Raw genomic sequence first — 15,916 nt, 5'->3', positions numbered from 1 at the left:
ACTTTATAGGCAATATGAATTACTAGCTGAAAACATACAGTTATCCAAGGGTGGGGTTATATAGGCATGACCAACAATAAAATGAGACACTAAATTCATTTACTAATGGTTTGCAATTAAATGTACTCAAATCAACTCAAATAAACCAAAGAAAAATAATTTATTGACAATTTTCAATGAAAAGAACAAGGATAGAATTGAATTTACTCAATTGGATAAACAGGCTCAAAATATCATCAGGGCTCACTCCATCTCTGATGTCCACTTGTATGTGAGAGTCACCCTTCCTAGCATGGACATGTGATGATAGTATTCTGTCTTTTGAGCTCAGAAAACATGGCCACAAAAAGAGATGCCACATGCTTCCATTACAAAACTCCAGAGGCAGTGTCTGGTAACCTGGCTGAATCCTGGATCCTTTTATCAAGCATCATGGTCAGGACATAGAACGTTCTAATTGGCCAAGGTTGGTTGCTCACCTTCATGGCCGTTGAGTAAGGGAAGTATGATAGGCAAGCTCCAAACACCTCGAAAGGTAGTCACTAAGCATGTTACCTAAAAGAAAGCATGTGGACTGGAAGAAGAAAGGAAAACATTTTGTACAGACAGAAGTAGCAAGGGTCCAGTATGGTTTAAAAGCTAGATAAAAACTGATAAAGACATGAAAAAAAATGTGTGGAACTGTTGGTTAAGGAAAAAAAAACATGATTAAAATGTATTTGGGAAGAAAATTGGTAAGACTTGACAAGTGACCAATGGGTTTGTGGGTATCCAGTTTTGAACCATTTGAATTTTCCGTCAGGGATAGAAATTGTGTAAATAGTAGAAATCTTAATGTAATAATCATGTTGCAAAAATGTAGGTGGGCCTGACATTTTGTTTAACTGATACAACTTAAGAATGATTAGAGAAGAGGGAGAAGTTTCTGATAAGTCTGGTTATCTGACAAGATCTACTGAGTAAAGAGTGGTGTTATTTACCTCAGTGGAAAATAACCAATTGTTGTATGGATGAGCTATTCAGTTTTGGCTATGTATGGAATATTAATTAGAAATTACACGCTATCACAAAAGGAGATATCATGGAATTTGTGCCAAAATGTCGTTCTGTTAGATCTCCTGATGTAATAGTATGATACCTGAATTTGTATCAAGAAGTCCCACTGAATAATTAAGTAACTCTAAGTAAGTTCCCTGTCAACTAGTTCCTCAAACAATAAAATAGGGAGAATCATAACACCTACATTGTAGATAATGTACATACATTTTCTGGCATGTGGAAAGTGTTCAAAAAATTCAAGTTCCCTCCTGACTTGCATCCTAAGACAGTAAATTGCCAAAGACTAAGCCTATTTAGAGTGCAAAGAGGAGTGCCAGAGGTGTGGCTCAAGTGAGAGTAACTGCCTAGCAAGTGCAAAGCCCTGAGTTCAAACCCTAGTATCAAAAATAAAAAACATACTATATGCTAGGCCTCCTCAATATATAGCATTACATAAGAGTGACATTTCAAACCTCAAGAAGCTTGCATGCTGATTGGGATTAAGTGAAAAATAAGACAAATTCAAACTGTGAAAAGTGTTTTGAATGAAGTAAACAGGATGGTGAAAAGATAACAAAAAACTGCAGTGGGCCCTTGATTGACAGGTTTATTACCTCGGAGATTTTAATCCTGAAGAGAGCAGAGTTGTGTTCTTAACAGGAATGATGTCTATTCCATACATGGGTTTTTTCCTTCCCTGTGTGTAGAATCTTATCACCAGCACCACAACTAAGGACCTTTAGAAGGGCTGACTGATCTTCAGGAAATTTCACACAGCATTGTCTTGGACCAATTCCTGACACATATGGGGTTGGAAGGGAAGTGCAAGAATGGGAATGTGATTACAGGATCCACTGCTTGCCCCCCATATACTATGCCACCCTGAGACAGCAATGTAACAGGGTACTATGAACTCAGGTTAAATATCAGCTATATCAGCTTGAGGATACAACCTTTCAGGATTGGGAAATATTTTTCAAGAAATAGTATATGCGTCGAATCAACAACTGACATATATTAGCACATCCCCAAGGGCTAGACTACATGAGTCCAAAAGCCAAGGGGTAGACCCTAAAACCATCACTTAGTCACTCAAAATGACCCAGTTGCATACAATGTGTTTCTCATCCCTAAAAACTTAAGCTCTGCTGAACAAGAGGTCATAATTTCCAAAGAGAGTATGTTCTCTCTAGTAACAGTTCCACTTTAAGAGTTTCGCCAACTTGCAGCCACAACTATCACCTGTTCATTTGTGGCTGCCTTTGCCAATGGAAAAATGGCAAAGTATGTAGTTCCCACACTCTCAGTGTTAATAGACCTAGAGTTCCATGAAAAGCCAAAGACCCTACAATGCATTGGTGGGGAGGGGTGGGTAGTTCTGAAACCCAGTGGATTTGCTGAGGTGGTACTTGGTGCTTATATGCCCAGCAATACTTACGACTGGGAAATTTTTTGAGAAATTACAACAGCCTGGCTCACCAAAACAAATAAGAGCTCACATGTCTTCACATGAAAAAATCTGAATTTTCCCATTAGGCAAGTAGTCTAGACCTGATGTGCTGGTTCCAAGTGATAAAAATATGGAATAAATTGTGGGGGAAGAAAATAATGACATTAACTAAAATCCTTCCAAATAGCAAAGGCCATAGATTGCTCCACAAACTTTCCTGCCATAAATCTTTTTCAGTAAGTATGGCTAGTCATAAGGGAAAAGACTTTTGACTGATAAGATTTAATGGAGAACATGAATGTATGTGAGCAGTGGGAAGGGTAGATAACCCTTGTGCTCCTGTGCACATCCTCTCAGACACAGAGCTTCCTGTCCTAGGGCTTCTCTGGATCTGTGACGTAGAATCTGTAATGTAGGACCACCAGCCATCATATACATGCAACCAGTTGCAAGACAATTAACACCTTTGTCCAAAAAGGAAGAGAGTTTGTCAATAATATCTGCCATTTTGTGTCTCCAGTATAGGGAGAAGCAGAATGACAAGGAGCAAATTCTATAATATAGTTCATACAACTCCTGAGAACATCCCTAGAGGATCAAGAGTAGTTGATAACAGCATTGATCAACTACAGAGCACACCACTCTGAACTGGCTTTCTCTCTTTCCTTGTTTTCATTCCCTCCTCTCCTACACTCCTATTGCCCTGGTCACTTCCCTAAATAAACTATCTACAAGTAAGTTTTCTCTCCCACTCTGCTTTCTGATGACTTACACTGAGATTCCACCTTCCCTCCAATCTCCGCACCTCAATTTCCTTTCTTATAGATTATTTTTTCCAGTTCTGTTCATTGCTTTCCAGAATATTCTTGGCAGAAACTTTAAAACGTAGCATAATGCAGTGTATGATCTATAATGGTTACATAATGAACTTGACCCTCATACCTTCCAGTAATTCATCAAATGTGACACAAACAGCTCTTTATTTTGGATAACCAATTTCATGGAATTTAACATGAAATGTTCTTCATTCAAGCTGAACAACCTAAGTAGAAGTTTTCCTTTAAAAGATGTTTTTGGATTACATATTTTCAAATTGCTAGGAAATGCACAATGATTGAACCTTGGTCCTGATCATTCAGCTTAAAATTGAATTCTTGATCATCTATATTAATTCACATGCTACTGAGAGGCTCTCTTTAAAGTCTTTGAAGTATAGCAGGTATTATCTCCAGATTATTAATGTACAAGAGAGCTCACTGTTTGCCAGTCTGTGGGTTTAACCTTACACAAATATTATTTTAATATCTGTTAATCCCTTAAATTGAATGATTTTTTTTTCTTTTCAGCAGCAAAAATAAATTTACTCTTGTTCCTATTATAATGGATAACTGTTTCCCCAGACAAGGATTTTGGAAAATGCTGATATGGTGGTGCCAGGGTACTTGCATTGTTCCTGCGAAAGCCTAAGGAGTACACAGTATGTTGGCTTTGTGTAAAGTGAGAGGCTTAGGAGCGGGGAGGTGGGAAATGTCTTTCCTCCGTGGTGTTTGCTCACATCCTGGAGAGACTCGCAAGGCTGATAAAGCTCAGCGATTATTCTCTGGAGGTTTTGTTCAGGTTCACATCTAGAAAGGCTGTAAACTAGGCACAGAAATATCAGGATGTTAGAAGATTGCCTGAGAGAAGACTCAAAGCACTTTCTAAGAGCATGCCACAAGGAGCATCTGAGGAAAAAACTGAATTGCTCATCCTGGATGAAAAAGGCCCTCTTGTCAATTCCCTTCGAGTACACTTCTATAGCCCTCCAGCAAGCCACAATTATTTGCAACCCAGGCTAGAGGATTTTCCACTTTTTAAAAGAAGAGGTCTTTGGAGAAGTAAATGCAGATTTTACATTTCACTTCCGTGGCTTAGACTCTCCTTAAAAGTTGTACTGCGTTTCTATTATTTGAAAATGGGGAAATAAAAGGGTAAACTGTAATAAGACCCATCAAGGTGCCAAATAAATTCAAAATAACTTTACAATTGCAGTTTCAACTAAAAAGTCTCCATACCCTGAGACACTCAGCTGTGGCAGGAGAAGGTTGTGTAATCCTTCTTGATTATATGAGAAGTGGGCAATTGAAAAGACAACTGGAGAGAGATCAGAACTCCAAAATCAGTAATGGCCAATCTGACTGTCATTAATGATGAGAAAGTACCAACTAAAATCCTTTGCTGATGGCTATGCTAGCTTTTCACAATCTATTCTCGAGTTAGTCATTATTTTGGAAGCAAAGTAGTCACCATGAAGATATTTAAAAGAATTCTCAGTATGCATAATAGAAAGTTTGCCCTTATAAAATGACAAACTGCTCTGAAATCTAGAGAACTTTTGAATGTGTATCTTTGCATCTTAATATTCAAATATATATGGTAAGGGAGGGGGTGGGGGCAGGGGGGAGAAATGAACCAAGCTTTGTATGCACATATGAATAATAAAAGAAAAAGGAAAAAAAAACAAATATATGAATTGCCAGACATGGTGGCACATGACTGTAATCCCAGCACTTGGGAGACTGAGATGAGAAGATAGCAAGTTCCAGGCCAGCCTGAGTTACCTACCAACTCTGTCTCAGAAAATACTAATAAAAACAAAAATTAAAACTCCATATCAAATTGTTCCAATGTTGTTACAAGATTATGATTTCCTTATTTTCTTTCCCAGAAAAGTCTCAAGAATATATAAAAGTTTAACTTTATATGGATATGTTGCTGAGAAATCTATATTTTAAAATTATTATTACAGATCACTATACATTATTTTTATCTCTACACCTAAAGCAACTTAACATTAGGCATACTAAGGACCAATTTATCCCCAGCATGAAGGGTGTCAGTGGAGGTAGATTCTGCGTACATTGTACGCTTATTTTCAGAGAACCAGAGGCCATATGAGAATTACATGGGGCATCTGAGTTTTGGGCATAATGTTTTGGCCCAAAACTCTTCTTCCAGCTCCCTGCTCACCTGCTATGGATTCACAGCTTCCACTACATCAGGAATTATGTGGCTTCCAGCACCATACGAAACCAGCAAGAGACAGAAGGTATTTTCTTGAGTCACACTGAGATGTCCAAAGGCTTACTGGTTTGTGTCATATTGTTTTATTACTTGAATATTGCATGTTTATAAAAAAGAGTCCAAGTACTGCATGTGCATAAAGATAAACACTGATCCCAATTCAATTACTTTTACCCAGCGATAACTGATTATATTTGAGGTATATACTCCAATATCCAAGAATGCTTTTGTAAATACATGTAGATAATGAATATGTGTGTGTGTGTGCGTGTTATTTCACTACTTGTTTCACTTAACATGTACTGTACTATTTCTTTTTTATTACTCAACTTTATTTCTTAAATATGTATGGGTTAACCAAAAATACACAATTTTTTTATTACATTGCAGAAGCAGTACTATAAGTACAAACTCTGAAATCAGACTACTTAGATTGAGGTTTGAATCCCAGTCTTTTTTTTTTTTTTTTTTTTTTTTTGTAGCCCAGGCTGGCTTCAAACTCGTGATCTTCCTGCCTCATCCTCTTCGCTGCGTTGATTACCGGCATGCACCACCACAACCGGCCCCAATCTTTTTTAATGTATCATATTATTTATTCACAATATATAAATAATGTTTATAGTAGAAATACATACTTGCTCTCCTACTCTAAATCTCCACTACACTTCACTATTTGCTTTGTTATATATTTGGTAGTTGAGTACTTCCTAAATGAATCCAATATTTACAATAATAAAATGGAGTCACTGAAGACCCTTTGGTCTTATTCTAACTACGGGTGTGTTGGGAAGTACAAAAATCTAGTCAGTGTCTGTTTTACAACAGATCAGCCTATCAGATAATTTCCTAGTTAGCATCATATGCCTTTCACTAGTCATCATACTGTAGAAACAGGGTATTCCATTATGATACATTTCTTCCACTCTTTTTACAATGATGGTTTCTATCAATTTGGTTTTTACATAAAAATGCCATCATTCTTAGAACTCCATCCCCTCTCCACCTAGTTATAATGAGCAGATAGCAGTGATTCATGAGAATATAATCTTCCAATGTCCCTATTTTAGAATTGCCTCAGTTTTGTAAAATATTTTAATAAAAGTAGCAAATTATTTCAATAGAAACTCACCTAGATAAAACCAAAAATGTAAAGTTCCTTTGAATGTCACAATGTTCTATGTTAAAAGTCGAAATACAGAGTACGTGTATTAAGACTAAGATAATTAAAGAATAATCCATGCTTATCCATGACCCAAATAATACAAAAAGTAGGGATTCGGTGTTCATTAGAATTCTTTAAAATTTTTAGCTCTCTAGTTTAACATTCGTGCAGTTTGTGATATTAATAAAAACAGGCCTGTCTATTTCTCATGGTGTTACACAAGATATCAAAGACGATCCTAACTATCAGCAAGAAATAATGACCGCAATCAGTCTTTGTCACCTGGTATACTACTAGTGGAGGGAGAATTAACGTTCAAAATCCATCTTATTTATTACAACTTTTTCCAAGAAAGTCATTGATATTTTCCCATTTTAATATCTACATATAAGTTAAAAATAAAAATGAATGATTGGGCATGGTACTCCACGCCTATAATCCCAACTACTCAGGAAGTAGAGATTGGGAAGGTCATGGTTCAAGGTAAGCCTAGGCAAAAAGCTAGCAAGACCCCAGTTCAACAAACAAGCTGGGTGTGGTGGCTCACGTCTACAATCTCAGCTATACAGGAGGCTGCAGGTGGGAGGATCATAGTCTAAAGACAGATCCAGGCAAAAAGTGCAAGACACTACCTGCAAGATAACTTAAAAACCAAAGAGGGCTGGGAGCATGGCTCAAGTGGCAGAGCACCTGCCTAGCAAGCACAAGTCCCTGAGTTCAAACTCCAATATACTGCCAAATAAAAAAAATCACAAGTGAGTATCTAGTACACAAATCAAACACTAGCACAATGAGCACCACAAAATTGTACACATTACTTATTATACCAGAGTTTTACTGTTGTGTGGATTAAGGAAACTCAACTAAAAAATACTTGCTGATGGTGCAAACATTGTTCAATTCATTGGAACTACAGCATCTGATTGCTCAGACAGACGTTCAATGGCTCATGTATTTGCAAAGATGAATGAAACGTACGATCTATTTTATCATCCACTTTTTCATCCATCTACCCATTGCTGGGAGATTCCTCTGCATCTGCTCTAGTATTGATACACGTGTTCCTAGAATCAAGAGTATGACAAATGCTGTGATAAGCACTCAACATTCTTTTGTCAACTCTCTTCTATGGCTTACTCTGGACCAGGTAGTGGGCTTTGAGTAAGAAGTAAACAATTAAAAACTGTCCAGCCCCTTTTGTATTAGGAAGATGCATCAAAACAGACAAATGGCAAAAGCTTCAAATTGAATTTTGAGACTATTGTACCAGGGAGCTGATGCAAGGACATAGCTTTGGATGTCCACGGAATAAACAATTGAATAAAAAGTCTGTATGATTTTTCCCATTAATAAGATAAAAGTGTAAGTCATTGTGGTTTACGCAGTTGAGAAAACCCTCAGAACAACTTCATGATTTAACTAAGGCAAGTAATTCTGGTAATTGAATTGATTCATAGGAATTTCTGTATAAATTACCTCCATAATTCTCTTAAACACTCCATGGGGAGAACGTGATGAAGGTGTATAAGCAAAGAAGATAGTATTAATTCACCTTGAAATGTCAACAAGACAGCATTTTTGCAAGACAATAGTTGATGGTTGTTTTTTCCCAGATATTTTACATTTCTAAAATATAACAGTTATAAACATTAATTTTAAGTTACCCAAGGCAATACTCAATGTATGTAATATCAAAAAAAAAGTTATTTTGGTTGATTGATCTTTCTTATATTTGTAATTGAAGATTTTTGAGTCATAATTTAAATCAAACAAAATTATTTACTGGTAGATCAAGTTATCATAGTCTGATATTTCACCGCAAAAATACATTTATCATTTCATTGAATATTTGAAAGTTGAAAGCCTCAAATTATTTTTATTTTGCTTGCACTAGTGAATGTAATAACAACCTAGTACATGTAATGATAGCTTCAAGCTAAATAGGCAAAACAAATTGTTACACATTTATTGAAGACCTTCTATACATGAAAGAATCTATTGGGCAGCCAGACACAGTGGCTCACATCTGTAATCTTAGCTACTGCAGAAGTTGAAGTTGAGATGATCACAGTTCAATGCCAGCTTGGGCAAAAAAGTTTGCAAGACCCCATCTCAATGAGAAAACAGCTAGGTGTGGTGGCATATGTCTGCCATCCGACTGACAGCAGAAAGCTTATAATGGGAGGATCATGGTCCAAGTGAGCCTGGGTTATTTTGGGTTATCTCCAAAATAATAAGTACAGTATATCTATGTATAAAGTACCATAGAGAAATCCCTTTGAACAGTGAATGAATGAAAGGAACATAAAACAGATCCTTTTCAGGTGTGAGTACTACTAGAAGAGTGCTGATGCAGAGGGAAAGAAGGGTAAATACGGTCAATGTTTTTTATATACTTGTGTGAAAATAGAATAGAACAATGAAACCTGTTGAAATTGTCTTAAGAAGTGAGGGGGATGAGGGAGAATGATAGAGGGGGGTGAATGTAACCAAGGCACATTATAAGCATATATGGAAATGGCATAAATTTACCAGTGCAACTAACATATGCTAATAAAAATGTTTAAAACTAGAATGACCAGAGCAAAAAGGGCTGGAGGCAAGGCTGAAGTGGTAGAGTACCTGCCTCACAAGCGCAGAGCTCTGAGTTCAAACCCCAGTACTGGAAAAAAAAAAATCTACCGGGCACAAATTAGACCCAGAGTTTTTATGTTGACAAAGGGTTTTCAAGTGACTGTGGACCAGAGATTAATACTGGAATAAATTTTTGTTGTGTTTTAATACTTAGAGGTTTGCTACTTTTCCTGATGAGATTAAGTAAGTTCTCTTATGCTAAATATAAAAATATCACACCTGTAGCCAATACAGAACTGAGTGTATGACATAGGGAAAAGGACAATTGCTTGGTTTTTCTATCAAATGATTTTTCTTATGATGAAACTTCCCCAAACTCAGCTTCACTCACTAATAAAGTGAGGAGTCTATAATAAAATAGGTCTTTGATAAATATAATTTCACAAATAAAGCATAAAATCAGAAAATTCAACTGTAATAGCATAAGGCCTCCCAAATTATTCTTTAGTCTTAATCCATAAATGGTAGATACTAGACTACTTGTCCAGGGATAGGGGTATAGCTCAGTAGTAGAGTGCTTAGCTAGAATGCATAAAGTCTTCGATTTGGTCCCCAGCCCTAAAACACAACCAACTAGTCAACCAACACACTAACCAACCAAACATTTTATGTCCAATGTTTTGACATACACTTTTCTGGATAACACAAATTATTTTATTAAATTTCCTTAAGAAAAACAAACATTTTATAAAAAAAAATCACTGGATGTAATAGGGCATCTGTACTCAATTTTAGTAATCAGTAGATAAAAATCATGTCTGTTAGTCCATCATTTTGTTTGAATGGTCAGGGAACACTGTATTGAATAAAATCATGGTCCATGAAGACTTGAAATTTCAGGGGATTAGACCGTTCCACCGTGGGTCCTCGGTATCTTTCTATCTACTGGTAAATAGTGCCTGGGAAAATGTTCGAATGGTGCCTGCCTGGAGATCAACCAGGGAAGCCTTAAGGATCCATCAGCAGAGCCTGGTTTACCTACTGGAAAATCTTGTCATAGTTTTGGCAGTAATATTTGATTTCAAATATCATTTCCTAGGCTTGAGAAAAACTCTGTTAACACATTTTACCAAATGCATATTTTAAAAATATGAATCTGGAAATTCATTTTCTTTCTTTCCTTCTTTCTTTCCTTCTTTCTTTCGCTATCATTTATTGTCTAAAGCCTTATTGTCTAAGAAACACTGAGCTCTAAACCATTCAAGAAGATCTAAAAGCTCTAAAAGACAAGGTCCATGTTTTGGTGAAGAAATGGGGTCATAACACAAAGCAGGACATCATTACTTACATTGAGTTAACATAAAATCCCATGAAGATTCAGAGGTTAGAGGGATTGTTACCAGCTGTATCTGTTACTTCTCCAAGGAGACTTCATTCTTTTCAGTGGATCATAGTATTTAGAAACCACAATCAGCTCTGAGATGTTGATACTTGTTCCCTGTCCCATTTAGTGGACAGAGTTAGGAAATACATGAATGATTATAAATATAAACATATATCTTACATATACTTTATATACAAATATACATGTTTAAATATGCATATAAAATATTTTCAACTTTTAAAAAATCAAATTTTTAAAATCACAAATGTACTAATATCTCTAATTCTAATGCAAACATAGGTTTCTTTTAAATTTATCACTGTTTATATTGTAACTTGCTTCTCTAAACTTTAAAAACCTGGCTTTTGTTATCAAAACCCACCTCCCTTTCCAGCTTCTAGTCCCTCCCACACGTGGTGGCTTTCAATAACCCACTCATGCTCCAGCGCCCTGTGACTTGTCACCCTACCATGTGATACTATACTTATCCTGCCGAGGCCACAGCCAAGGTCAGCTGACATGTGGGTTACTTAATAAATATTTGATTGGTTAACACAATGCTTGGGGTTTTCACAGAGCAGCATGTTGTCAAAAGACCAGCAGCTTTGTGCAACGCCAGCAATTTTAGTCTTTATTTCTGGGTTAAAATTAGGTTATGTTAGTGTTCAACTCAAGTCCATTTATTTCATTGCAGGCAATAGAAATGAAGTATGCAAATATATTTTAGATGAGATTTGAAAAGACCCAAGATCAATGAAGAGGAAGGAAAGGATTTTCTGTTGACATTTTAAACTGACTCATTTAATAATTTAATTCTCTCTGGGTTTGTAAAAGAAAGAGATGAGGTGTTTGAAGATATGATAACAAAGAAAGCAAAGGGCACAGAGAAAAGTATAAAGAAATTTAAAAATCACCTGGCTATTTCATAGTATTTCCTAGTCCTAGATTATTATACAAGCAGAAAAGAAAAAAAAAAGAGAAAGAGAGAAATAACTTATTCTTAATATTGTAGGGATAGGGCTTAAATGCAAATAAAATTTTTATGCAACAGTAAAATAGTAGGGAATTAAGATATGTAAAAAAATATTTACATTACATATTGATGGAGTTCAGGACATGACTTCCCAAAATACGGCACCTTGGCACTTGAGAAAGCAGCAAAAGCAGAAAGGTCAATCTGACCTTGTCCTCACCCTTCTCCTCTGAATTAGGTCATAAAAGAATTCTCTGACCTTTAGAGCAGGTCATATGACCCTCATGTTAGAAATGCCTACTTTATACCCAGAGGAAAGAAATGTCCTTATCTCTGAAGACACAGGGACACAAAGAAGAATCTGAACAAACAAACTTCACTAGGTCTCACCTGCACCCCCAGTTTGTTACTACTAGATTGGCCCCCTTTATCCAACTGTGCATCTGCACAACTGTCCACTCTTCATCACACCTTAGCATAAAAGTACATAGGCTCCCCTTTCTTTGTTTTTGAAGACTACCATGTCAAGTAAAAATTATAGTAAATTTTTTTCTTGTTAATCTCTTTTGTTATAAGTGCCTTAACCAGGAACCTAGCAATGGATCCTGAAAAGATTTACCTTTTTCTCTTCTATTATATTTATTTAACTAAATTATAACTTGAGAGATAAGGCTTAGCATAGGTTGTAATCACGTATCTAATAACAATCAGCATCTGTAAACCAGAGCAACAATGACCTGTGTGCTTTTAGTGAGATGTCAATGACACGGGATGTTGATGCTAAAATATGAGCATAGGATTTGAAAACTGTAGGTTTTTCATGATGCTCCCATTTTTGTCTTGCTCCTTACCCTGAACAGAAACTTTTACTTGAGGTTGAATTATTAGTAGTATTTTTTTTTAATGATGAGAAGTGTTACAGCTTAGATGATAAACTGTATATGTAGAATTTGGGGAGAGAAAACTGAAAGATACCTGCTCTTTTATTTGTCACACTTTGACCACAGGAAATAGAGTTATTTTAAAGAAGTCATTCAAAAATACATAGCTCTATGTACCACATGTGAATGCAAATTGGACCAATCAGTTGCATTTTACACCAGATGTAATTTCTGGGTGGTCTTTAGAGGGAAGCCCAATTAGAGTGCTTTTCAGTGATGCAAAAGAAATTTCACAGACTGCTAAAATGAGGGTGGGAGGTCTGCAGTATCAATCACCGTGTTAAGAACAGTCTGAAACTTCAGCTGCTAGCTACTCACCAATATACTTTGTTCATAGCGTTCTACTATTTTCTCATAACATCTAGATAACGTCTGAACACCATGCTATTCAAGGTGGTGTTGCGGATTAAGAAATGTAATTTAGCACTCTTTGTCCACAGTATTCAATGTTGACAAAATATGTGGTCAATGCTGCCTTTTCTGTAATGAAGGGAAAACAAGTTTCATAGTTTGGTTGTGTGATTCAATACGAATATGATAGGCTTGGATGCAAAATTATTAGTAATATAATTCTTTCACATTAAGTATTAAGGTAGGGATGAGATTTCTGTCTGTCAAGATTAACTGAAAAATTTACAACTGGATTGTGAAATACAACAAAGTTTTAAAGACAACCTTGTCTGATCAAATCTACCAAGAAAATTCTATAAATATAAACAAGGGATATTTGATACAACAACACTTGATTATAAAAGCACTGTGAAATCTTTAATCCACCTTAGAAAAAGGCAGGCAAAATATTTGATGAGGTGCTGAAAATATATAGTGAATGAAAAAATAAATTCAAAAGATGAGATATAAAAAAATAAGTCAAAGCCAGGAAGAAAGAAAATGTAGTGGCTGAAAGTATACAAGAATGAAACCAGAAAGAAAATCAGCAAGAAATCTGAAGGCCACTGTTCCAATAAAATAGAAATAAAATAATTTGCATTTTTTGTTTATAATGAGTGGACTTTTCAAAAGAGTTTTGGAAACAGGAGCTTGACATTTTTATGAATTTAAATAAAAATCACACAATAATACAAATGTGAAAAACACTAATACTTTCCCTTCTTTAGATCAGTCCTGTGATGTATGGAAAAGCAGACGTTGTTACCCATGGTTATTTAGTACACTAATATATCTAACCTATGGGGACAGAGATATCTTCTCCCTCTTTTCCTGTTACATGAAGATTGCCAACTTGTCAGGCAGCAGGCGAGATGGAGTTTTGGAGCCAAGCAGAATGGCTGCATTGAATATCTCTTGATTATATTCCATTGGCTAAATAGTATCTTTTTGCTAACTGCTGAGAAAAGTTTTGAAATATACATTCAAATCAAAAATAAAAACTAGATGTATTCCCACTAGACGACATCATGTCATTTCATGAATGTGGACTTTGTGTGTTGCTCTCAAAAATCATACTTAAGGAGTGGGAGTTTCTGTAGTTATATCCTCTATCCATGGAGATTTAGAATTTTGGAGGAGAACCTTAGATTTCTCCTATACCAGAAGGATTTGTCCATATGGCATTTATTTATTTAAATGGGCCATTTCCAAAAGTTTGAGAAAACATGAAAGTTTAATACAATATTGGGGAAAAAAAACCCTTATAGTTTATTCTCATCCAAAGAGCAAGATTTTGGGGGACAGTTTAACAAGGCTCTTTGACTCAGTGATCAGGGACTGATTCCAGTCACTCTGTAGTGATTATAGGATGAACAAGCAGTACAGGTAAGAGATTATGTACAGAGAAGATTATGTTATTACATAATCTAATTATCCCAAATATTAATATGCTGAAATATACCATATTTTGAACATTTGAATGACATAATTATAACCCATACTAGTATTTCAAAGAAACAACAGAAAATTAAACCATTCTTGTCTATTTTTTCTTAAATTTATAAATCAAAGTTACTCAATATTTATGTTTATATACAGTCCAAGTTTATTTATTTACTTTCTTTAGTGCTTGACACTCAAGCGTATCAGAGACCAAGAACTACATACAGACAAAATTACAGCAGAAAATGTGTCTTCTTTTTTATCTCATCCTTTAACTACTTTTCTCAATCTATTATCTTAGAACCCATCTTCATTTGAAGTGTTAAAATTCAGTCTAGGGCCCAGCAAAACTATGCAGCCATAGTGTTTGGGTTGTGACCATATATTTTCAAGTCCTATATGTGATCCTTATGCCTTAATAATTGTTAATATTCCTTTCAGTATTCTATTTTGCCTCCTCCTGGCAGCAACTCAACCTTAATCTTAACTGCTTCCTTTCTCTTTTCTTATTGCCACCTTTACATAAAAAATAAAAAATGATTCTTGATGTGTGTGTGCTACGGGTCACAGACTTCACTTATCCTAGACAGTCAACCTGCAACTTGATGATAAAAGGGGAATGAGCAATGGGCTGTAAAAGATTTTGGTCATTTCCCACTTCCAAAAAATAATTCAGAGGGAACGTCCAGTCTTGGGTCAGTGGCATCATCTTCACAGATAAAAGAACAACCCATTAATCATTAATTTTCTTGCTGCTGTGAGTGGAGCAGAACGGTTTCCAAAGCACACACTGTTCTCTCATCCAAATCCTTGGCCACATTACACCTGCAGTAGAAGTTGCTCAGATCTCATTTCTGGTTATCGGTGAGGTCAGCTACAGAAACATGACAGAAAAAGTGAAGTGCAAAAATAAGGGGATAACAGACACCAAGTTTCAAGACACATCAGGTAGTATTGTTCTTCCTGTTGTTGCTTCTCAGTGACCTTAACCATGAAGAGAGAATCATGAAGAAAGAGAAGTCTTGACTCCAAGGACTGTAGTTCTGACTCCTGTTATTCTGAGGAATAATCTGACAATTATTAATCTACTTTAAGTGTTATGGTTGGAGGTTGATACAGAGGTTTTGAGAGAAGTGCCCTGAAAGCTTTAAAAGTCATTGTGTGCACCTGCATATTCCTACGACTTCTCAGAGTCCTCTGGACAATTACTGGGGAGATAAACCATGCAGGAAACACTACAAAAATAAATAAATAAATAAAAGTCATTGTGTGATGAGGTTAGATCAGTGGAAGAGGGAAAAGAGGAAGGTGGACAAGGAACAAGAAGCAGAAGAAGAGGAAGTCCTAGTTGTGGAATTCAAGGACTCATTTTAAAATTTAAAAAATTTGATAGGTAGAAATTTATATGTGTGTATTGCACATCATGTTTGAGTATGTATATATTGTGAAATGGCTAAATCAAGCTATTTAACATACCCATTACCTCATGAGTACCACT

At 35.8% G+C, this 15,916-nt stretch overlaps 1 pseudogene; it reads left to right on the top strand.

Moving 5' to 3' along the window:
• Window positions 1–15,534: 15,534 nt before the first annotated feature.
• LOC141424473 (small nucleolar RNA SNORA73 family) lies at window positions 15,535–15,656 on the top strand (annotated as a pseudogene).
• The last annotated feature ends 260 nt before the right edge of the window (window positions 15,657–15,916 follow it).

The sequence above is a fragment of the Castor canadensis genome, chromosome 6 (assembly GCF_047511655.1).
Source record: "Castor canadensis chromosome 6, mCasCan1.hap1v2, whole genome shotgun sequence".
Lineage (NCBI taxonomy): Eukaryota > Metazoa > Chordata > Mammalia > Rodentia > Castoridae > Castor > Castor canadensis.
Note: the sequence above shows the minus strand (reverse complement) of the source record. Positions and strands in the feature narration are given on the sequence as shown.